Source organism: Mustela lutreola, chromosome 1, assembly GCF_030435805.1.
Source record: "Mustela lutreola isolate mMusLut2 chromosome 1, mMusLut2.pri, whole genome shotgun sequence".
NCBI classification, from domain to species: Eukaryota; Metazoa; Chordata; class Mammalia; order Carnivora; family Mustelidae; genus Mustela; species Mustela lutreola.
In genome coordinates this window covers 108,211,668-108,234,950 of record NC_081290.1, presented here as the reverse complement: position 1 = coordinate 108,234,950, position 23,283 = coordinate 108,211,668, and the positions used below count along the sequence as shown (strand labels likewise).

The 23,283-nt window shown below is 42.5% G+C and overlaps 1 pseudogene; it reads left to right on the top strand.

Annotated features, from left to right (window-relative positions):
• Positions 1-2,995: 2,995 nt before the first annotated feature.
• Positions 2,996-4,799, top strand: LOC131829942 (ADP/ATP translocase 2-like; annotated as a pseudogene).
• The last annotated feature ends 18,484 nt before the right edge of the window (positions 4,800-23,283 follow it).

The window sequence follows — 23,283 nt, the reverse complement described above, 5'->3', positions numbered from 1 at the left end:
GAGATCATATGATAATTGTCTTTCTCTGATTGACTTATTTCGTTTAGCATAATACCCTCTAGTTCCATCCACATCATTGCAAATGGTAATATTTCATTTCTTTTGATGGCTGCATAGTATTCCATTGTGTGTGTGCGCGCACACACACACACACACACACACACACCCATACCACATCTTCTTTATCCATTCATCTAGGTTCTTTCCATAGTCTGGCAATTGTGGACATTGCTGCTATAAACATTTGGGTGCACGTGCCCCTTTGAATCACTACATTTGTATCTTTAGGATAGATATCCAGTAGTGCGATTGCTGGATAATAGGGTAGCTCTATTTTCAACTTTTTGAAGAAGCTCCATGCTGTTTTCCAGAGTGGCTGCACCAGCTTGCATTCCCACCAACAGTGTAGGAGGGTTCCCCTTTCTCTGCATCCTCGCCAGCATCTGTCATTTCCTGACTTGTTAATTTTAGCCATTCTAACTGGTGTGAGATGGTATCTCATTGTGGTTTTGATTTGTATTTCCCTGATGCCGAGTGATATGGAGCACTTTTTCATGTGTCTGTTGGCTTTCTGGATGTCTTCTTTGCAGAAATGTCTGTTCATGTCCTCTGCCCATTTCTTGATTGGATTATTTGTTCCTTGGATGTTGAGTTTGATAAGTTCTTTACAGATTTTGGATACTAGCCCTTTATCTGATATGTCATTTGCAAATATCTTCTCCCATTCTATCAGTTGTCTTTTGGTTTTATTAACTGTTTCCTTTGCTGTGCAAAAGCTTTTGATCTTGATGAAGTCCAATAGTTCATTTTTGCCTTTGCTTCCCTTGCCTTTGGCGATGTTTCTAGGAAAAAGTTGCTGCAGCTGAGGTCAAAGATGTTGCTGCCTGTGGTCTCTTCAAGGATTTTGATGGATTCCTGTTTCACATTGAGGTCCTTCATCCATTTTGAGTCTATTTTCGTGTGTGGTGTAAGGAAATGGCCAGTTTCATTCTTCATGTGGCTGTCCAATTTTCCCAATACCATTTGTTGAAGAGATTGTCTTTTTTCCATTGGACATTCTTTCCTGTTTTGTTGAAAATGAGTTGACCATGGAGTTGAGGGTCTATTTCTGGGCTCTCGATTCTGTTCCATTGATCTATGTGTCTGTTTTTGTGCCAGTACCATACTGTCTTGATGATGACAGCTTTGTAATAGAGTTTGAAGTCTGGAATTGTGATGCCACCAACTTTGGCTTTCTTTTTCAACATTCCTCTTGCTATTTGAGGTCTTTTCTGATTCCATATAAATTTTAGAATTGTTTGTTCCATTTCTTTGAAAAAATTGATGGGATTTTGATAGGGATTGCATTAAATTTGTAGATTGCTTTAGGTAGCATAGATATTTTCATATTATTTGTTCTTCCAATCCATAAGCATGGAACATTTTTCCATTTCTGTGTGTCTTCCTCAATTTCTTTCATGAGTACTTTATAGTTTTCTGAGTACAGATTCTTTGCCTCTTTGGTTAGGTTTATTCTTAGGTATCTTATGGTTTGGGGCACAATTGTAAATGGGATTGACCCCTTAATTTCTCTTTCTTCTGTCTTGTTGTTGGTATATAGAAATGCAACTGATTTCTGTGCATTGATTTTATATCCTGACACTTTATTGAATTACTGTACAAGTTCTAGGATTTGAAATGGAGTCTTTTGGGTGTTCCACATAAAGAATCATATCATCTGCAAAGAGTGATAGTTTGACTTCTTCTTTGTTGATTTGGATGCCTTTAATTTCTTTTTGTTGTCTGATTGCGTGCAATTTTATTATGTATTGTCAAACTGTTTTCCATAAGGATTCTGCTCCCACTGGCAATGCATGAGTGTTTCTGTTGCTAAATATCTTCATTATAAAGACATTTAACATTATCAGATACTTTAAAATTTGCAAAAGCAGGTAGGTGCAACATGCCATCTGATTTTGATTTCAATTTCTTCTGTCTTAGTTATACAGGAAATTGGACATCTTTTACATTATTTTAATATAATTATTTTAATTAATTAATTAATTAATTTGACAGAAAGAGAGTGATAGAGCGAGAGCACAAGCAGGGTTCACAGCAGAGGGAGAGGGAGAAAGAAGCAGGCTCTCCAGTGAGCAAGGAGCCCAATGTGGGACTAAATCCCAGGATCCCAGGATCCCAGGATCATGCTCTGAACAGAAGGCAGATAGCTAACAGTTGAGTCACCTGCGTGCCCCTACATTTATTTATATTTATTTATTTATTCATTGCCATAGCATTTCCACTTTTCTAAAATGACTGATCTGTCTTTTGTCCTCCACCCCCCTTAGAAGACTTCTTCGTAAATTCTAGATAACAGTCTTTTACTGATTGCTTATATTGCAAATATTATCTCTCAGTTTGTAGCTTGTGACTAGTTTAAATCATTTCTAGCTTGCTGTGCTATTCTATTCCTTTATTAACTGAACCCTGTTCCATTTCCACACTGGCTTGTCTTGTCATATGCTCCTTATAGTGTCTCCTGATGAACAGAAGGTCCATGTTTTATTATGGTAAAATGTGGCTTTCCTGTCCTCCTGCTTTGGTGATTTTGAGTCTTGCCTAAGAGATCCTTCTTTTCTCCCATGTTGTAAAGGTATTTGGTATCGCTTTCTAAAGTTTTTCACGTTTTGTTTTCCACAAAGTCTTTAGTTTTCCACAGATATGTAATATATGCTCCTTTATATCTGAGCTTTCATGTTTGCACGAGTTTGTTTCTGGTCTCCAGTCTGCTCCTTTGGTATTAATGTCTGCAAGGACAAGTGTCCCCATCTCACTCTCCTTCAGCATTGTCTTGGCTTTCCTTATTGAGAAAAGTCATTTGCTTTCCTGCATAGATTTTAGGATCAATTTGTGAAGTTCTCCAAAAATATTCTGTAGTGATTCTGATTAAATTTAGGGGGTAATTGAAATCTTTATAGACTGCTCCACAGTTGCCTGTCTTCTCTCTCTTTTCAACATGACAGATGCCACTTTGTTCCCTTGCCAAGGACTTGCTGGTGGGAGGAGAGGCCATGGGTATCTCCAAGACTGTGGTTGTACCCATCCAGTGGGTCAAGATGCTGCTGCAGGTGCAGAATGCCAGCAAGCAAGTCACTGCTGATAAACAATACAAGGGATGTATAGACTTCATGCTTCCCATCCTCAGGAAGGAGGGAGTCCTGTCCTTCCGGCATGGTAACCTAGCCAATGGCATCAGATGCTTTCCCACCTAGGTTCTCAATTTTGGCTTCAAAGATAAATATAGGGATGCCTGGGTGGCTCAGTCATTAAGTGTCTGCCTTTGGCTCAGGTCATGATCCCAAGGTCCTGGGATCGAGCCCCGCAACAGGCTCCCTGCTTGGCGGGAAGCCTGCTTTCCCTCACCTACTCCCACTGCTTGTGTTCCCTCTCTCATTGCATCTCTCTCTGCCAAATAAATAAACAAAATCTTAAAAAAAAAGATACAAAGATAAATACAAGAAGATTCTCCTGGGTGGTATGGACAAGAGAACCCAGTTTTTGCACTACTTTACAGGGAATCTGGCTTCAGGTGGTGCCGTGGGGACCACATCCTTGGGTTTTGTGTATCCTCCTGATTTTGCCTGTACCTGTCTAGAAGCTGATGCTAGCAAAGCTGGAGCTAAAAGGGAATTCAGAGGCCTCAGTGACTGCCTGGTTAAGATCTATAAGCCTGGTGAGATGAAGGATCTGTACCAAGGTTTAACGTGTCTGTGCAGGGTAGTCTTATCTACAGAGCTGCCTACTCCTGTATCTATGACACAGCAAAGGGAATGCTTCTTTTTTTTTAAATTAACATATAATATATTTTTATCCTTAGGGGTACAGGTCTGTGAATCGCCAGGTCTACACACTTCACAGCACTCACCATAGCACATACCCTCCCCAATGTCCATAATCCCACCCCCTTCTCCCAAACCCCCTCCCCCCAGCAACCCTCAGTTTGTTTTGTGAGATTGAGTCACTTATGGTTTTTCTCCCTCCCAATCCCATCTTGTTTCATTTATTCTTCTCCTATCCCCTTAACCCCCCATGTTGCATCAACACTTCCTCATATCAGGGAGATCATATGATAGTTGTCTTTCTCCGATTGACTTATTTCGCTAAGCATGATCCCCTCTAGTTCCATCCACATTGTCACAAATGGCAAGATTACATTTCTTTTGATGGCTGCATAGTATTCCATTGTGTATATATACCACCTCTTCTTTATTCATTCATCTGTTGATGGACATCTAGGTTCTTTCCATAGTTTGGCTATTGTAGACATTGCTGCTATAAACATTCGGGTGCACGTGCCCCTTTGGATCACTATGCTTGTATATTTAGGGTAAATAACCAGTAGTGTAATTGCTGGGTCATAGGGTAGTTCTATTTTCAACATTTTGAGAAACCTCCATGCTGTTTTCCAGAGTGGTTGCACCAGCTTGCATTCCCACCAACAGTGTAGGACGGTTCAGAGGGAATGCTTCTGATCCCAAGAATACTCACATCGTTCTCAGCTGGTTGATTGTGTAATCCATCACAGCAGTTGCTGGGCTGACTTCCTGGCCATTGGACACTGTTGGTTACCGGGTGATGGTGCAGTCAGGGTGCAAAGGAACTGACATAACGCATACAGGCACGCTTGACTGCTGGAGGAAGGTTGCTCATGATGAAGAGGAACCAAAGCTTTTTTCAAGGGTGCATGGTCCAATGTTCTCAGAGGCATGGGTGGTGGTTTTGCACTTGTTTTGTAGGATGAAATCAAGAAGTTCACATAACTTATTGCCTAGATTCTCCCCTTATGAATAGACTTGTGGTATCATATATCATATCTTGAGCATTCTTTTTTTTTTTTTTAAGATTTATTTACTTATTTGATAGAGAGAGAGAGCATGCATGCAAGTTGGGGGAGGAACGGAGGGAGAGAAAGAATCTTAAGCAGACTCCGCATTGAACAGGGAGCCCAGCTTGGCGCTCAATCTCACAACCCTGAGATCATGACCTGAGCTGAAATCATGGGTCAGACGCTTAATTGACTGAGCCACCCAGGCGCCTCTCTCTGGAGCATTCTCCCCTCCCCCCCAAAGATTTTATTTATTTATTTAACAGAAAGAGACCATAAGTAGGCAGAGAGGCAAGCAGAGAGAGACAGAGAGAGAGAGGAGGAAGCAGTTTCCCTGGCTGAGCAGAGAGCCCGTTGTGGGGCTCGATCCCAAGACCCCAAGACCATGACCTGAGCTGAAGGCAGAGGCTTAACCCACTGAACCACCCACGTGCCCCTTTCTTGAGCATTCTTGATAGACTGTTGGCTGTTTATCAGTGACAACTGTTATTGGTTGAAAATGGGAAGCAGTAATAGTCATCTGACCAGCTTTCTTCTAAAATCATTTCCATGGTGATGGGACTCAATTATATTTTTTATTTCAGTCACTTCTGATAAATAAATTTGAAGGAATTTAAAAAATCTCAACCCCCCCCCCCCCGCCAAACTTTACAGACTGCTTGCTAATTTGTTCCCACTGAATCTGTTCTTCCTGCTCCTGAGCTTATGACTCTCTCACCCTTCTTGGCAGCTAGTTTTGGCCATGTGTGGTTGAGTACTTGCAAATTGATTGCCATTATTTCCTTCCCTGTCTCCACATGCGACTTTGCTGTTCTCCTTTCAGTTAATAGAATATTTCTCCTCCCTTGGAATATGAGCTGACATTATGGCTTGCTTTGCCTAACAGGATGCAGTGGGTATGATACTGGGTCAGTTCTTCCTCTTCTTCTTCTTCTTCTTTTTTTTTTTTTTAAAGATTTTATTTATTTATTTGACAGAGAGCTCACAAGTAGGCAGAGACACAGGCAGAGAGAGAGAGTGGGAAGCAGGCTCCCTGCGTAGCAGGGAGCCTGATGTGGGGCTCAATCCCAGGACTCTGAGCAGAAAGCCCAATGCGAGGCTTCATCCCAGGACTCTGAGATTATGACCTGAGCCAAAGGCAGAGGCTTAACCCACTAAGCCATCCATGTGCCCCTATACTGGGTCCGTTCTGAGCCTAAGTCTCAGTAAGACCTTCTGTGCCATCACTTGCTCATGGACATTTGCCACTGTTTGTGAACAAGCCTGGGCTAGCCTGTTGGATGGCGAGAGACACCGAGTTAGTCACCTCATATCCAAGCTTTGCTGTGTACTAAAGATCTGACCTTAAGCAACGTGCCCCAATCTCTTCATCTTTAAAATGAGGATCATAATAATACCTAGGAAATAGTGTTGTTGTAAGGATTAAGTAAGTTAACATATGCAAAGCACCTAAAGGAGGGCCTGGCACCTCAGAGTCTCTCTGAGGGTCTGTTATTACTATTATAATGGAAAAAATTGTACATCTTGGGCTTATATGGAGAAAAACAAATCCATTTGCCTAGAATATAGACTGCATGATGAGATGGGAAGAAAGCTCTGGGAAGGTAGGTAGGAGCAAAGCTGTGGTCTTTTTAAATGCCTGCCTCACATACAAGGATTTTTATTCTACAAATATTAGGGAACCATTGCAAGTGTTGGGCATTTAAAAAATATCGTCAGAGTATGCAAATATTCAGATAAGTTCTCACATTATATAGTCTCCCATAATTTTATCAGTCTTTCTAACTGGAGACTTCCTGGAGATACGTTTGATGGCAAGGAATCCTGAAGTGTTCATTTATTTTGGGATGGAGGTAGTTGGATGGGTCTGCAGATATTCACGTGATTGAATAGCTATTGCTTTTGCAATGAAAGTGAAAGAGTTTGGTGCAGTTTATGTTCAAGAACTGGGCAACTTACAGCGGACCATGAAGCAGTGTTGGAGACATATGTCCTTGGTCACTACCAGAGCTGTGACAAATAGTATGTTTACATACATCTTCAACAGATATTGATTTTACCTGCATTTTATGCAAGAAATGAAATAAGCAAAGGGAAGACATGATCCTCACTGTTTTGAAGCATATAGTCCATTGAGCAATAAAGACACATAGCTCCTGTGTGTTAATAGCATGATGAATGCTGCACAATAAGAGCATCCATTGGATGTTTGGAATTAGAAAGACGTGAAAGTTGAGATTTGGTGGATGATTCAGAATTTGCCAGGAGGAGGAGGTGGTGGGTTTCAGACAGAGGCAACAGAATGCATCGAGGCCTGAAAGCAAGGAAAAACACGGAGATTTTATAAATCTTTATATATGGGTGGGGATATCATTTGTCGATATTAGTATCCTTATATTATATAAATATGTTAACATATAATATATGTGTGGCTCCTGAAGTTACATTAGGGACAGTGTCACCAAACCAGGTGGGCTGCAGAAACCCGCAGGCTGTGGGTTGTTTATCCATGTATTAGTCTTACCTAAACTACCTTTGGTAGGGGAAACACACCAAAGAAATAGATCTCTAAGAGCCTAAAGAGGTAGTGTGGGGGCACAGGGAGGGCAGTCCCCAAAGGTGCCACTTTGGCATAGTTACTATTTTGAATTAATTTTGAATTAATTTTGAATTAATTAATTATTTTGAATTCTTACTTAAGAAACAGCCAATGCAAGAACGCTTGGACTACTCCTGGTTTTGTCTCCGGAAATCAGGAAATAAATCTCCCACGGAAAACATCCCCTCCCTGCCCTGCGAGGTGGAGGGACATCCATTTAGTCAGAGATAGAGAATTCAGGGCTAAAGAAGCCTATCTGAACAAATCCTGTTACTTTTACTAATTTGCTACTCCAGCTTCCTGCCCAGATTCTGTTTGGAACCCCTTACTCATTGAAGCTCATTAAAGCTCTCAAACACGAATTTTCTTTGTTCTGTCAGTTCCTCAGAGATTTATGTTTCCTTGTCTAAAAAGTATAAAAATGTCTGCCTTGGTCATTTCTTTAGGTCTCAACTTTATTACTTGGCTTCTGTGTGAATGTAATTAAACTCTTTATGACTTTGAAACCTAAGTGAGAAACAAGAATATCCATGGAAACATATCCAGGATTTGGATGCAGAAGGAAAAGGGGTCAAGCTAGAGTCTTAGGAGTTGTGTCAACCAATTCACGGGGGTAGGTAGGGGGTTTTGTGTACTATTTATATGTACGTGTACTGCCAGACACAGTGAATTTCAAATATAAGGTGCTCTAGGGTATTTGGTTTTATAATATTAGATTAACCAACTGTTCTTTAATGCTTTATGCTAGTGGCTCTACTTGGCATGCAGTAAGTCCTTAATAAATATTAGCTGCTATTATCATTTTATCATTGTTAAGAACAACATGTGATTCAGGGCGCCTGGGTGGCTCAGTCGGTTAAATGATGGACTCTTGATTTTGGCTCAGGTCATGATCTCAGGGTCTTAAGATAAAGCCCCATATCAGGCTCCATGCTGGTCATGGAGCCTGCTTAAGATTCTCTTTCCCTCTGCCCCTTAACCCTGCCCACCCTACTTTCTCTCATGCTCACATACTCTCTCAAAAATAAAAAAAAAATAAGTAATAAAAAAAAGAACAACGTATGATTCAAAGTAATATAACAATAGAATCATGCAGAAGGCCACAGTTGGAAAACACTGCAGGTGTAGTTGGCTCTTTTTTTTTTTTTTTTAAAGATTTTATTTATTTATTTGACAGGCAGATCACAAGTAGGCAGAGAAGCAGGCAGAGAGAGAGGAGGAAGCGGGCTCCCTGCTGAGCAGAGAGCCCGATGTGGGGCTCGATCCCAGGACCCTGAGGTCATGACCTGAGCCGAAGGCAGAGGCTTTAACCCACTGAGCCACCCAGGCGCCCCTGTAGTTGGCTCTTGATTCTTTTTTCTCTCTCCCATAGTTATTTTATTATTCATGGCTGTTTCTACACAAAGAGGATACAGAAGATGTGATTCAGCTCCAGTGAAAGATTAGTGTTGGGGAGTTGTATAATTCTGATCCCCTGAACAAGCTCCAGTTCCATCACCTCTCCAAAACAGGGAGTGCTGGTGAATTACACATCAGGGTATTTTCCAATAAAGCTGCTGATAGGGGACTGCTTGACTTATAGGACCGAAACTGTTGTCTACATTACTAAAATTAGTCAGATTGGCTCAAACATTAAAGCAAGGCTGCTACTCTGGTTAGAGTGTATTTAAGAAATATATTCTAGGATAGATCGATACAAAAATGTAAGTATAGCTACACATAAATTTGGGAAGAAAAAATACCCAGATTCTAGAGCTATTGGGAAAACCTAAAAACAGAAAGAAAACAAACGCTCTTTTCCTACTCTTCCATCCCTAACTTCATCAATACAAGAACTGCTCCCCGCCAAAAAAACCTTCACACTTTCCACATTATGTAGAAGGAAAAAAATTATATTTTATTATTTGGCAGATGAAATGGAAAGAGAAGTTTATAGTGAGTCATATATGTTGTATTTATCATAAATAGATTTTTTTCAGGGAAATTTGTACCATGTTTATGAAGCACAGAATTTAAATAGTATAACTTATATTTATTGGGCATCCTGTAAATACAGATACTAAGCAAGAAGTACAGGGGATACTAGGGACACAGCTGGGAACCACAGACCAGCTGGCTTACTGTTTAAAGGAGGAGATAATCAGGAATCAAATAACCACACAAGGAAATGTCAGAATGTAAGTGTGGTAAATGCTACAGATGAGAAACATATGCTCTACCGAGATCAGGTAGTGGTACCTTTGACCCTGTTTGGGATAGGGAGTGTTGACTGAGTTCTGGAGGATAAACAGGAATTAATTAGATACGGAGGGTGGACTGTGGGGCTGGAGCACAGTGACCCAGAGAAGAAGAGCACATGCAAAGACTTTCTGTTGGGAGGCTCTGGGAGTGGGACGGTACAACAGAGTTCAGGGTGTGGGAGTAAGCACTGAGCACAGAGCAAGGGGGGCACTACACAGATAGGTAGAAGGCAGTAATAAAACCCTACTTTTAAGCTTGCCCATGACTACTTGGAACAAAAGACTACATTTCTCAACTCTTTTGCGGCTAACTTGTCCAGTGAAATTTAAGCAGATATACTGATGGCAACGTCCAGGAAGTGTCTTTAAAATGGAAAGACATGTCCTTTCCCAACTTTTGTCTGTCCTTCCTGTTGGTAAAAGTTTGGAGAGGGCAGTCATTTTGAAACATGAAGTAACCTTGGGATAGAAGTCCCCTGGGTGGCAGAGCAACAAGAAGGAAGGGACCCAAGTCCCTCACAGTGTCAAGACTTGACCTGTGGACTTGACCTGGACTGGACTTGACCTGGACTGGACTGGACTTGACCTGACCACCTACACTTCTTGCAGAGAGAAATAAAACTGTCCTCTCTTGTTTAAGCCACTGAAACACAGTGTTTTTCTGTGATTCACAGAGGACCTAATTCTAATAGGTAAACCTGGGGTCTGAGAAGTTTGTAATTGGCCTGGTCAAATCCATAGACTTTTTCGACTTTAGCATACCCTACTGGGGCTTAGTTCTTTGTGTATGCCTACAGAGGGGAGGAGACTGCTGCCACCCTCAAGTTCTGTTTGGTCCTTGGCTTCATTTAGCCCTGCTGTGAAGCATTCCCTGCAGGTGGGATCCTGAGAAAATATTTAGGCAAAATGTGAAAACCGAACTATCATATGATGAGGTTAAAAAATATCCCACATAATCCAAGGAGGCCCTTTAGTTAAGTAAAGTACGTTTTAGTTAAGCGAAGCCTCCTCTCCTGAGGAGAAAGCAGAGATTCTGGAGGAGTGGATGTCAATCAAAGAGAAGACAGGACCCAGGAGGAAAGAGGAAAGTTCCATGCCCTTCCCTCAGTCTATGCAGATCCTGGTGAACTATTAGCTGTACTTGGAATGGCAGAGAGCCCTGGATAAAACACATACTACATAGCATAATTTCATGTTTCTTAGGCTGTGCCAACCCGAGGCAGTGGTTTTCACATTTTCTCTAAGCCGAGGAACACTTTCTTCAGGAAAAGCTTACTTGGAAGCCGAATGTACCTTAAGTTGGCGGGCCTGCTGCTTTTCTGATTGGCAGAGACATCGAGGATACAGAGGCTGGTCTGAATCCCCTCCAGGTCTCCCCCCAGTTGTGGCTCTCAGAGGGGCTGGAGCAGGACACCTTAGGGCTCCAAGGAACACAGTTTAAAAAACCATCTGGGGGCTCTTAAAGGGAGCATGGTAATAGTTACCAAATTTTTTTTTTTCTTTTTTCTGGCTCTATTTTGACTGTCTTTGGAAAAACTCTAGCTCTGCTTCCATTCCTCCCAATTTTTTTCTGAGCATTTCTGAATAGTATTGGCTAAAATGTTACCTTCTAGAAGAGGCCTTTCGGGATTACCTTGTCTGGGGTAGCATTCCTCAATCACTCTTTACCCAATCCCCAGATTTAAAGTATTTATTTGTGGGACTTTTCATTCTCAGGCCGCTTCTTGTTTGTTTGTTCACCAGTTTGGTTATCTCTTTCCTCCTTGTAAGAAAAGCTCCATGAGAGTCTTTGTTTTTTTTTTTTTTTTACTGTTCTATCCCCAAGACAGGCATGGTGTTTGGCCTAGTGAATGTGCTCAGAAACATTTTATTTTTTAATTTTTTGCAAATGTATTACTTTCTTGGAATTGTCTTAAAAAAATTACCATACGCTGGGGGTGCCTGGGTGACTCCATAGGTTGAGCATGGGAGGTCATGTTGCTCCAAAGGGTTTGTGAAGAGAGGTCTTTCTTGACCTCTTCTAGCTTCTGGTGGCTCCAGGCACTCCTTGACTTGTGGCTAAGTAACTCCAGTCTCTGCCTCAGTGTTCACAGGGCCTTCTCCCCTACCTCCCTGTGTCTTTCCTCTGTGGATATTTGTCACTGGATTTAGGGTCCTCCTAGATAATCCAGGATGGTCTCATGTCAAGTTCCTTAACTTCATTACAATGGAAAAGTCCTTCTTTCAAGTAAGGTCATGTCCCCGGGTTGAGGGGGGTAGAATATGGACATCTGTTTTGGGGAGCCACCATTCCATTTGTCACAGCAAGCATGCTTGAAGGAACAAATGAACAAAGTAAATGGTTCTTTAGCTTCCTATGTTGACTGCCATTTCCTCTTCTGCCCATGTCTGGGGTCATGCTTCCCATCACCTCTGATGCCCTAAAGGGATAGCTCTACCTCTAGTGGCCACTAGGGAAGGGCAGTCAGCAGGGATAGCCAGAGACACTAAGGTGACAACTTTCTGAAGATGGGGTCCTTCATGGCTAAGCCCCGGATGCTGTCTCTGGGCACTACTGAAACAGTGCTTCTTCTCGGAGAAGATGCCATGCCTGGGGACTTGATATCTTGGAACTGGTGAAGGAGGCGTGAGCCTTGGGCTCATCATTGCAAAGAGCAAGGGAAGGCTTGGAGGGCTGAGCAGGAGATTAATCTGAGTGACAAAAACTATACTGTGTTCCAAATCACCCCCACCAGCCCTCCTTCAAAGGAACTTGTATCCCCCAGTCTTTCCTTCAAAGGAAAAGTTCCTACCCGGGTGTGTGTTGGTACTTTGTGTAAATAAATTCCTGTTGGGTCCATCTCTATTCTCCAGACACCCCTGGCACCGAGGCTGAACCCTTTTATTATTTATTCTTAGTCTTATGCAACTTTATTGTTTATTTTCACCAGGGTTAGAGGGATAAAGACCCAGGAAGCAGGAATATAGGAGCTGTAGAAGTCTGTTTACAAGCAGGACACCCTTGACTTCGTGTTCTCTCCCTTCTTCTGTGTCTGCGGGCATGGATCTAAGGAGAGGGCCCCTGCTTGCAGTCCCGGTGATGGCTCTCCTCCTGAAAAGCAGGGCTCAACGAGGATGCTATAGTCCTTTCTCCGGTCCTTAATCAGCTTGCTCTGCCTACTACTTTCTTGTTGAGGATTGCGAGGCACGTTTCAGATCTCGCTCCCAACCAGAAGTCTTCTTTTTGACGTCCATGTCACATAGGACTCCACTGTCTAAACTAAACCTGAGGCTTGTTTCGGTTTTTAAGTGCTTGCTTTCTTATCCCACTAACTTCTGAGAAAAAACCCTGGTTACTGGGGAAGGAAAACAAACAGAATTGGACCCCAGGTATTTGCTCTGAGGCCCAGAGCTCTTTTTGTCTTGGTGGACTCTTCCCGGAGAAAACTATGACGCCCGATGACCACTGGGGGGCCCCAGCAGGCTTTTCCAATGCTCCAGGGGCGCCCCGCTCCCCGCTCCTAGCGTTCCTTCCCGCGGCTGCCTGCGGGGGAGGGGGAGGGGGAACAGAAGCCTCGGGAAGCTGTGACGTCAGCGAGCCCGAGCGGTGCTGCGACTGTGCCTATAGGTAGAGCTAAGCCTCGGAAGAGCGGGGCCTGGTGCTTTCTCTGCAAGCCCAATTTTCAGCTTAAATCATCGCCCTAATGTGATTTTAATGTGCTTGGGGGCCCTGGTGGGGCGAGTGGGTGGCAGGGGAACAGCATCTAATTTCCTTTGGAGTTTGGAATGTACCCGATGCTTCTCTAGTAGTCAACTAAGAAAATCTATAATCCTTGAAGTAGCCAGCAACTTTGGGAGACCTTTTCATTTTTGGGTGAGCCTCATGGCGAAGTTAAATTTTTGCTAGGGGAGAAGAAAAAAAGGAGTGAGCATTTATTATACGGTGGAGGGACCATGCTTTTTACCTTCAGGATATTACTTAATCTTCAAAGGAAGCTCACGAGGTGGGGGTTATTGTATGTACCTTTGTTTTTTTTTTTTTTTTTTTTTTTTTTTAGTTTTTACTTATTATTTGATAAAGACACAGGGAGAGAGGGAACACAAGTAGGGGGAATGGGAGAAGGAGAAGCTAGCTTCCCTCTGAGCAGGGTGCCTGGTGCGGGGCTGATGCCAGGATCCTGGGATCCTGACCTGAGCCTAAGGCAGATGCTTAGGCCACCCAGGCCCCTTGGGGGTTATTGTTCCTAATGTGCGGATTAGGAAGGAGGCATTCAGGGAGATGAAGCAATGTGCCTGCTGCTAGCCTGCTAAGGAGCCGCCTCTGGGAGCCCACCCTCCCTCCCGGTCGTCAGGCTGGATACCCAGGGGCACTCTTCTCTTTGGCCTACAGACCTCAGCCTTGTGGTCTGACCCTGAGGGCTCTTGCAAAGGAGTGTATTTCAAGTACGTCCCCCAATCTGTTTCTACAAAGGTGAAGCAGTTCTTCTGCAAATCATAAAATGAGAAGTCTACATGTCATCAACCAAATGCATACGAAGCACATTTATTCACCACACCTTGTGTCTGCTAGAGGTTCAGGCAAGGATCATAGGTCCTTCATTTGGGATAAGAAAATTGAACTACTGGGGTGCCTGGCTGACTCGTCCTAGAGAATGGGACTGTGGATCCAGGGGTTGTGAGTTCAAGGCCCACACTGAGCCTAGAGTTTACAAAAAAAAAAGAAAAAAAAAAAAAAAAAAAAAAAGGACTATTTTAGGGAAAATGGGTTATCTTGGCCTAGATTGGCTGTGTTTACATGAAGTCAACCAAGGGAAGAGAATAGTTATCTGATGAATTGCTGCAAAACAGAAACTTGTGATTCTCTACCACAGAGAACCAAGAGAAGGGGAGCTTGACCAAGAAGAATGTACGAGGCTTAAGAGTGGAGAAAAGCACCAGTCACTACTCTAGAAGTTCAGCACCAGGGGAAAAAAATACAAGGGTCCATTTTAATCAACTCTGTTATAGGGCCTGATGCAGAGGTGGGTCTCCTTCAGTGTTGACCCATAGTTCAGTGATATTTTTTCAAAAGGTTGATGGGCCTGCAGTGTGCCTCCTCACTAGCCTCAGCTGAAGTCACATTTGTGTGGCCTTAATTTAATCTGCCCTCCAAATGAAAGCTTAAAATGAGAAACCAAACCTAAACACTTTACCCACCATCATTTCCTGTTCTCATTTTCCTCCCGTGGTGTGGACAGAGATAAGTATTCCTTATCAGTCACCCAGTAATTACATATTTACAGGAAATGTGCCTCATCTCCAAGAACTATTTCTGCTACATGATCTGGCTTGATCCTATGGAGATCCCAGTGGTCCTGAAGGTGAAATGACTCTGAAGTCTTTTAGAAGAGGCATCTTAAAAAGTCTACATCTCCTGGAATTTGAGGGAGCTACACTAGAGAAAAAGGGGCTAATGACCAAAATATGTACTAGGTTATTTTTAGTCACTTACACATGATTGGAAGCTTAACCATGGTCATCTTAGGAGAAGATGGTAATGAAGAACCTTATTTGAGCTTATCTTGTGTGTGATCTCCTGATCAAAAGTCTTCACAATTAGCTCTCACTTACGCCTGTAAAATAGATAATCCAGTAGGACTCTTTGTAAAAACATTAATGCCTCCTTTGCAAGGCAAACAAAGCAGAGAAAGGAAAAAAAAAAAAAAGATCTGAAAAGATAATTCAAAGGCAGGGTCTAAATTCATCTGTGCTCATAGGTGGTGGTAAGAGGTGGTACCATTTGGGAAGTAAGATGCTTGGAAATTCAGCACCTTGAAAATAACAATGTCAATCTTTTCTCCTCACTTTTGGACTTGTAAAAAGAGAATAGTAATAACAGCATTTTCCATTTATTGAGCGCTTACCATATGGAAGGAAGTAACCTGACCCAAACTGTAAGATAACAATTTCTCTGAATTCTTAGGAGTCCGATGGCACAATCCCCATGTGTAGGAGGAACACAGCCAGACAGGTGGAATACTTCTGCCTACCATCCCACAGCTAGTGAGTTCTGACGGTTCCTTGAGCTGTAGGGAGGATTTGGTGGCACAAGTCTGTGTCACTGTGCTGCTGTCTCTGGGATACATGGTCATGTGTTAAACAGTGGTGACCTTGGCCCAGTGTTAACAAAAATAATAGCTACAGTTGATTCAAAGTCTACTGTGAACCAGTCTTTTCACCTACATCGTATCTTAAGAGAGGTTTTATTTTGTCCTTTTCACAGAATAGGAGACTGAAGCTCCTATGGCTAGGAGGTGTTGGAACCAAGAGTCAAACCTAGCACTGTCTGGTCCCAAAGCTGGTGTTCTTTCCACCTCTTCCACCCCTGGCTGCTTGTGAGGATAATCCCACCTACCTGACCTGCTTGCACAGGCCACACACCCCCTGGCGGAAGTGCGGGAGATACACATACAGTCGATGCCCTCGTGTGAGTCAGGGAGTGAGCTCAAGACAGCCACCTATCTTTGCTCCTTACTTTCTTTGTCATCTCCGGATCCTTAGCCAGAGACCCAAATACGCATCCTCTATTTGTGACTCACTCTGTTTTTCTGTTTTGCTTATTATTAATAAAAATAGCCAACAAAACAAACAGTAAGACAACCCACAAAACATGAATGAACAACACATACCCACAGTCTCTCCTTTTTTTGTTCTGTTTTGTTTTCTTTCCTGTTTTAGACACTTGGGGTGGTTAGCGAAATCTACCAGAATATATCTTACTTGTTTTTCGGACCTGTCAGAAAAATTGCTATGCTGTTTTGGATCTTGAGCCTTCTTTTTAGCCCACACCCTTCCTTGGCATGAGGTAAGCCTAGGAATAAGAGAATAAACAGTTGCTTGTATAACATTTCCATAGAGAGTAAGTTATTATATGACACCTAAATGGAGAAACTCGTTCTCTCTCTCTATCTTTCTGAAGAACTCTCAGGAGCCAGGATTCTGTTGCAAGAGGTCCCCTCTCTGCTCTGGAGCCCTGAGCACAGAACCATCTTCCCAGGCCAATCAGGGGTAGCAAAGAGAGGGAAGAGTCAAAAAAATTTTCGAATGGGAGCATGGACAGATGAAGAAGCATTTTCAGAATGACATTGTTCAAGTGTACTGAGTTGAGAGTGGGCATGAAATGAGAGATGGAAGAAGATGGTAGTCCATTTGTTTTAATGCTATAAAAGTCTGGGTGTAGCTGAAGAGTAGGGTGCATGTAAGCAGTTCATTGAAGGATGAACTGATCGGAGGAACAAAGGAAAAGCTAACATCACATTTAGAGAGTTTGATCTTCACTAATGGAGGAAAAGTGATTCTGTTGACAGAGACAGGGAAAAGAAATGAAGAAGCTCATTTGGGGCAAATGAATGACGAATTTTTACTCACTGCCTAAGCTGACATCAGTTAGAAGTAACTATTGTTTGATTTTCCTTTTTGCAAATAGTTTTGAAGTCAGGCATTCCTCCTTTCAAAATTTAGGTTTGGAGGGTGTTTAGGTTGCTCTATACCCATAATTTGATGTCTCCACAACCTGGTCTTATGCATGCTCCTTTCTCACTGAATAAAGACCCTTTCTTTCATTTTCCAGGTAATCTTCCTTTGTTTTGTTTTTTTTTTTTTTTTGTAATCTTCCTTTGTTGATGTTGACATGTGAAAGCTTTTACCTTAGAGATTTATGTATGAGTGATGACAGTTTGAACAGGTGGAATTAGTCAAATTCTCTTTTCTAAAAAAAGATTTATTTATTTATTTATTTTTGGGGTGGGAGGGTCAGAGGGAGAGGGAGAAAGAATCTTAGGCAGACTCCATGCTGAACGTGGAGTCCAGTGTGGGGCTCGATCTCATGACCCTGGGATCCTACCTGGGCTGAAACCAAGAGTAGGACACTTCACTGACTGTACTACCCAGGCACCCCTAGTCAAATTCTCTTAAGTTCAGAGTCAAGTCTATAATCACTTTTTATTAAAAAATATTTTATTTTGAGAGAGAGAGAGAGAGAGAGAGAACATGAGCAAGGGGGAGGGGCAGAGGGAGAAGCAGTCTCCCCACTGTGTGGAGAGACTGTTGCGGGACTTGATCCCAGGATTCTGGGTTATGATGCTTACTGACTGAGCCACCCAGGTGCCACAGTAGATGGGTTTTTATAACCCAGACCACAGTCCTTTCTTTTATGGGAAAAATATTCCACAGCTTCACGTAGTTGATACTCTTCAAAGAGAGCAGACAACACATCCTTCCCTTTACGTAGGCATATGCCACTCTTTCCTTTAGGAGGTGGATTCCAATTCCCTTCCCCTGAACTTGACTGGCTAGGTGGCAGGCTTCCCCTAATGGGCTTAATGGCAGAAGTGATACTCTGCGAGCCCTTCACAGCCGGGCATCTTTTGCCTTTGCTATTTTGGAACCCGGCTGCCATGTTGTAAGGGACTCTGGGCTCTCCTGCTTTAGAATAAGGGGATGGGAGAAGGCCATTGATGATCCAAAACCATATAGAAAGAGAAAGCCTGTGAAAGAAAGGCAAACCACCCCAGGCCAGCACTGCTTCCACAAGCCTAGATCCAAGAGTGAGGCCTTCTTGGACCATCCATCCCAGCCCCCGCACCCGCACCCCCACTAAGTGTAGATTCATGAGTGACTCCGGCCTCCACCACATGGAACAGAGGAACTCTCTCATGAGCTCACAAAATTGGGAGCAAGAATAAATTATTGTTTGAGCTGTAGGTGTTCCATTTGTTTGTTATATAGCAATTAATAACTTACATATTTAAAATTCCTTTTTATCGTGTGATAATTCACAGATAAAAAGAAATACAAGTCACAGTGTGTATGGGAAATAAAACTTCTCCTCTCCACTCTTAGGGTTTCTGGTTGGGAATGACATAGGTTAACAGGAGAGAAGCATACACATTTTATTTAATAACATTTCACACGTACATGGAGACCAAGGAAAGCGAAGCTCCGAAGAAGTGACCTATGGACTTACCTACTAGGTTGAACAGAGAGTGACAACTGTGGAAAATTAACTGAGATTTATGAGGACATTAAAGGAAGGTCAGAGTTACTCTAGTTGGTTTGGAGCAAGTTCTCTTGGCTTCTACTCATTGTTCCTGGTGATAAGAATGTTTCTTTGCTCTTGGCTTATTGAGGGCGCATTTCACATGGGCATTTCATCTCCCAGCTTCAGGAAGAAGAAGGAATGTCAGAATGACCTTTTTACCTCTGCTATTTTGCAAGTGTCTTTAAGTCAAAACAATCAATATGCCAAAGCAGCATTTTGCATGATAATATGAACCTGCCTTGTGAGAACTAGAATACTTGCAAAACCACGGGAGCTCAATTTGTGACCCTTCAGAGATAATCACTATCTTTAACGCTGCATTGATTATCCTCTTGCTTTTAACAAATATATAGTATTATCATTTATGTTACCAAATAACATAATGACTGAGTGAGGCAGATATCTTTGGAGAAAGCAACGTTTCTGGGCTCTGTTTGTGACCCTCCTAAAGGGACACCTGGGTGTCGGGATTAATAATAGCTCCTCAATTTCAAGACCAGAGAGAGACTTGAGGTGGAAGGTGCAGAAAGCTCAGTGTGTGACCTCTGCAGCTGGGAGTTCAGTTGGCCAATGTCTGTCTCTCACCAGGCAGACCTAGAGGATGAGAGATGAGCTGACTAACTGCTTTGGTGACACAATGACAGGAGTTTCTATTGCTTTGGGACATAGCCTGCACTCCCAAGGTTTTCAACGCACAGGTTCTGCAAAGGTTTTCTTCCCATGGATCGTAGATCCTGAGAGAAGAGCTGAGGCTGGGAGCAAGAGTGTGACAGGCAAACAGTCACACAGAAAGACAGACACACACACACACACACACATACACACAAACACAGCTTTTAGTCTTGGCCAGTGGAGGCATCCCAAAGGCCAAAACGGACCCTAGTGGCAAGAAGACAGAAGTATATCTGAGATTCCCAGGGTTGGTGAAGGAAAAGCAGATGATAGTCAGAAGACAGATGTGTAAGCTGGGTCAGAGTAACTGAAGTCAGAGAACCCCAGTGATACACATCTCCTGAACAACCATGAGAGTACCCCCAAGATGGATTGCTTTAAAAATCTATGAGGCCCAGAAAAGGCCCAAAGCCATCTCATGCTCATACGAATCCACAGAGCACATTTCTGATCCTCCTTCATGTCCTCTGACTCCCTGTGGCCCAAAGTGTGGCACTGGGAGGAACACGAGCTCCTTGGGAGCATATTCGAAATGGTAGATCTCAGCACCCCCTCCCCAGGTCCGTGGAATCATCAGCATTTCTACAGGATCTCCAGGTGACCTGCAGACACGTTAGAGTTTGAGGAACAGGGTAACCCCGCACTGGGGTTCACCAGTTGGCCGCAGTATGGTGGGGAAACTACCTGGGATTGAGAAAAATCAACCCCCCTCCCCATCTGGACGAGAAAAAAGTCTTCCTCACTGAACCCGTCTTGAAGAGGAAGTAGGAGACACAAGTAAAGCTATCATTTTTGTTTTCTTTCTTTCTTTCTTTCTTTCTTTCTTTCTTTCTTTCTTTCTTTTTTTACGTCTCTCATGTTGTGTTTTTTCAAAATCCTGGAGGCAGGCATTTTGTAAAGGCTGGTTTCTTTCTTTCCTTTTCTACTTTTAGAATAGCTGTGTTTCAGAGCGTGGGCTGCTTCAAAACCACCTGGGCTGCTTGTCTCCGGAGCTGATGAATTGGACCTGCTGGTGCATTCTTAATAAACACCTGAGGTGACCCTTTCTGGACGCTGACATGAAAGATGGCTGCCTTCGTGCTCCCTGGGCCCCCGAACTTTGCCTTGTGGTTACTCCTGTCTCACCCCACTGTTTCTTTGCTGCTATCCTAAAGCTGGTTACATCAGAAACCAGGAGAGAAGGGACCCGGCCCCTGCAGGTGTAGAGTAAGACCCTCACCCTCTGTCTTGCCTCGTCTTCCATTCTGTTGCTTTGTGGACACGTTAGCCCAGTTTTCTTACCCAGCCCTTGAGAGTTCTTCATCTCTGAGCCCTCTGGTGTTTTAATGCAGGGATCCCTGCCTCAGTTTTGCTGGGTGGTGAGAGCGCATCGGAGGGCGGCTGGCCCTGCCCGAGCTGTGGCCATGAGATGGAGATACGGTTTTGAGTCTTGGCTGAAACTCTGAACAACTTTTTTTTTTTTCTTTTTAAAGATTATTTATTTATTTATTTCTCTATCTGAGAGAGAGCAGAGTGAGCAAGAACACCAGTGGGAAGAGAGGCAGAGGGAGAGGGTGAGCAGGGAGCCTGATGCGGGACTCTATCCCAGGACCCCAGGATCGTGACCTGGGCCGAAGGAGCTGCTTAACGGACTGAGCCATCCAGGCGTCCCCTGAACGACTTTTGTTAAAGAAACTGTTGAATGTTCTTAGCTATGGTAGACTTCAGATCAAGTCTGTGGCCTGGTTTCAGTCAAAGACCAACCCTGATAACGGTTTTTAGTGGAAAATCCATTAGAGTCTGACTTAGTGTGTCGGAGTCCAACCCGTTTACAAGCCGGGGACAGCTTATGCTGCTGTGGGCCGCAGCGTGACAAGGTGAACTCTTTCACTCGCCGACTCCTTGGGCTGTGAGAACTGTCTTCCTGAGCAGCAGCTCACTATTTCTTAGGAACACCTGCTGATTCCTCATTCCCAGGCATACGGCTTCCCTGAATATTATACAGCATTCGGCTCACGATGAAGACCGGCTTGCCATCAAAAAGTGCAATTCCGATTTCTAAATAGGATTTCAAAATCAAATGCCTTCTTTCTTAGTAATTTGTTTTTGTTTAAGATAAGCCTTGTAACACTTCTGAAGCTGTGGAGAAGCTAGAGAGTAGAAGGCTGCGTGGAGGAAGGTAAAGAGCATCTGGAGAGCCCCGGGAGGGTGGGGCCTGGGCTCCTCCTGGGAACAGTTTAGCTGGTGAGTTAGACTCCACGGGCTGCGTGTTTCCAAGGGATTACTGCAAGCCTGGTTGCTGTCAGGGACAAAGCGAAACGCGGAATAATGTCAAAGCCCCGTTGCCCAGGCTGTCATGCTGCAGACACAAAATGGAGATTACAAAGGAGGAAAATGTCATTTTTACAGATTTACACCAGGTCTTCTGAAGGCTCCTTGGTGTCTTTCTTTCATCTTTTTCCACAAGCAGCTCACACACACAGGGAGAGAAGTCTATTTTCTCTGAAGACATTAGAGAAATAGCTTTTCACCAATGAAGGTTTATTTATACATATATAAGGTTTATTTATACATATATACATATATATGTATACATATATAAAATATATAAAAGTTTTTCACCAATGAAGGTTTATTTATACATATATAAGGTTTATTTATACATATATATATTATATATATATAATATATATAATATATATAATATATATATATAAATATACATATATATATTATATATATATATAATATATATATATAATATATATATATAATATATATATGTATAAATAAACCTTATATATGTATAAATAAACCTTCATTGGTGAAAAACTTTTATATATTTTATATATATATATACATATAAATAAAAAAATATATATATATTCCCCCCCTCCCCACTGAAGCAATGTGTTTTCGTGGAAGAAATACGTGTTTTAGGATCAGACGGAGATAGGTATAAATCATGACTTGCCTACTTGCTAAATTATGTATTCTTGGGCAATTCATTGGCAGTTTATCAGGTTTTCTCATCTAAAAAATGGAAATAAAAGTAGTTACCTCATAGGGCCATGATGAGGGTGAAATAACATGATGACATCTAGCACATGCTGTGCACACACAGTGGGGGCTGAATAATATTTGTGTAATATATTGGATACTTAGCTTTCAGTCTGATACCATTTTCATATACACAGTAAGTTAAAAGCAAGGTATTTTTTAAATGAAAATCGATTCATTGTGGTCAAAATGTCAACGTTTAGAGTAAGAACAGAATTTGACTTAATGATAGTGCCTTGCTTTGATGGGCTAGGGATGTATTTTTATTTTATATTTCCTACTAACTGCATTTCTGGATTGACTATACATCATGGAATAAAAACTCATGGCAAGCCATAAAGGAATAAGATATTTCCTAAAATCAGGGCACCTGGGTGGCTCAGTCATTAAGTATCTGCCTTTGGCTCAGGTCATGATCCCAGGGTCCTGGGATCGAGCTCTGCATCATGCTCCCTGCTCAGTGGTGATTTCCCAAAATTGGGTGTAAATCTAAAAATAAAGATGGGATGATAGGGAATAATAAGAAGTATTAGATTGAATGAAAGGTTGATTAACTGGTTGATCCATCGCTCCCAACTTTTTTTTCTTCTTGTACTGCAAATAAAGCCAACTGAGTTGTTTTTCATTTTGAGGAATTGACTGCTAATCACTGCAGAAAAATAGGAAAAAAAAAAAAAAAAGGAAAGAATAGCATGAGGGAGACTGTAAGGCTTGAGACATGGTAGAGGTCTATATACCAGAGTCTTTACCTGTAGGTCTATATCTCCTGACTTCCTGCTGAAATGGTCAGTGGAAACATGACTCCATGGGT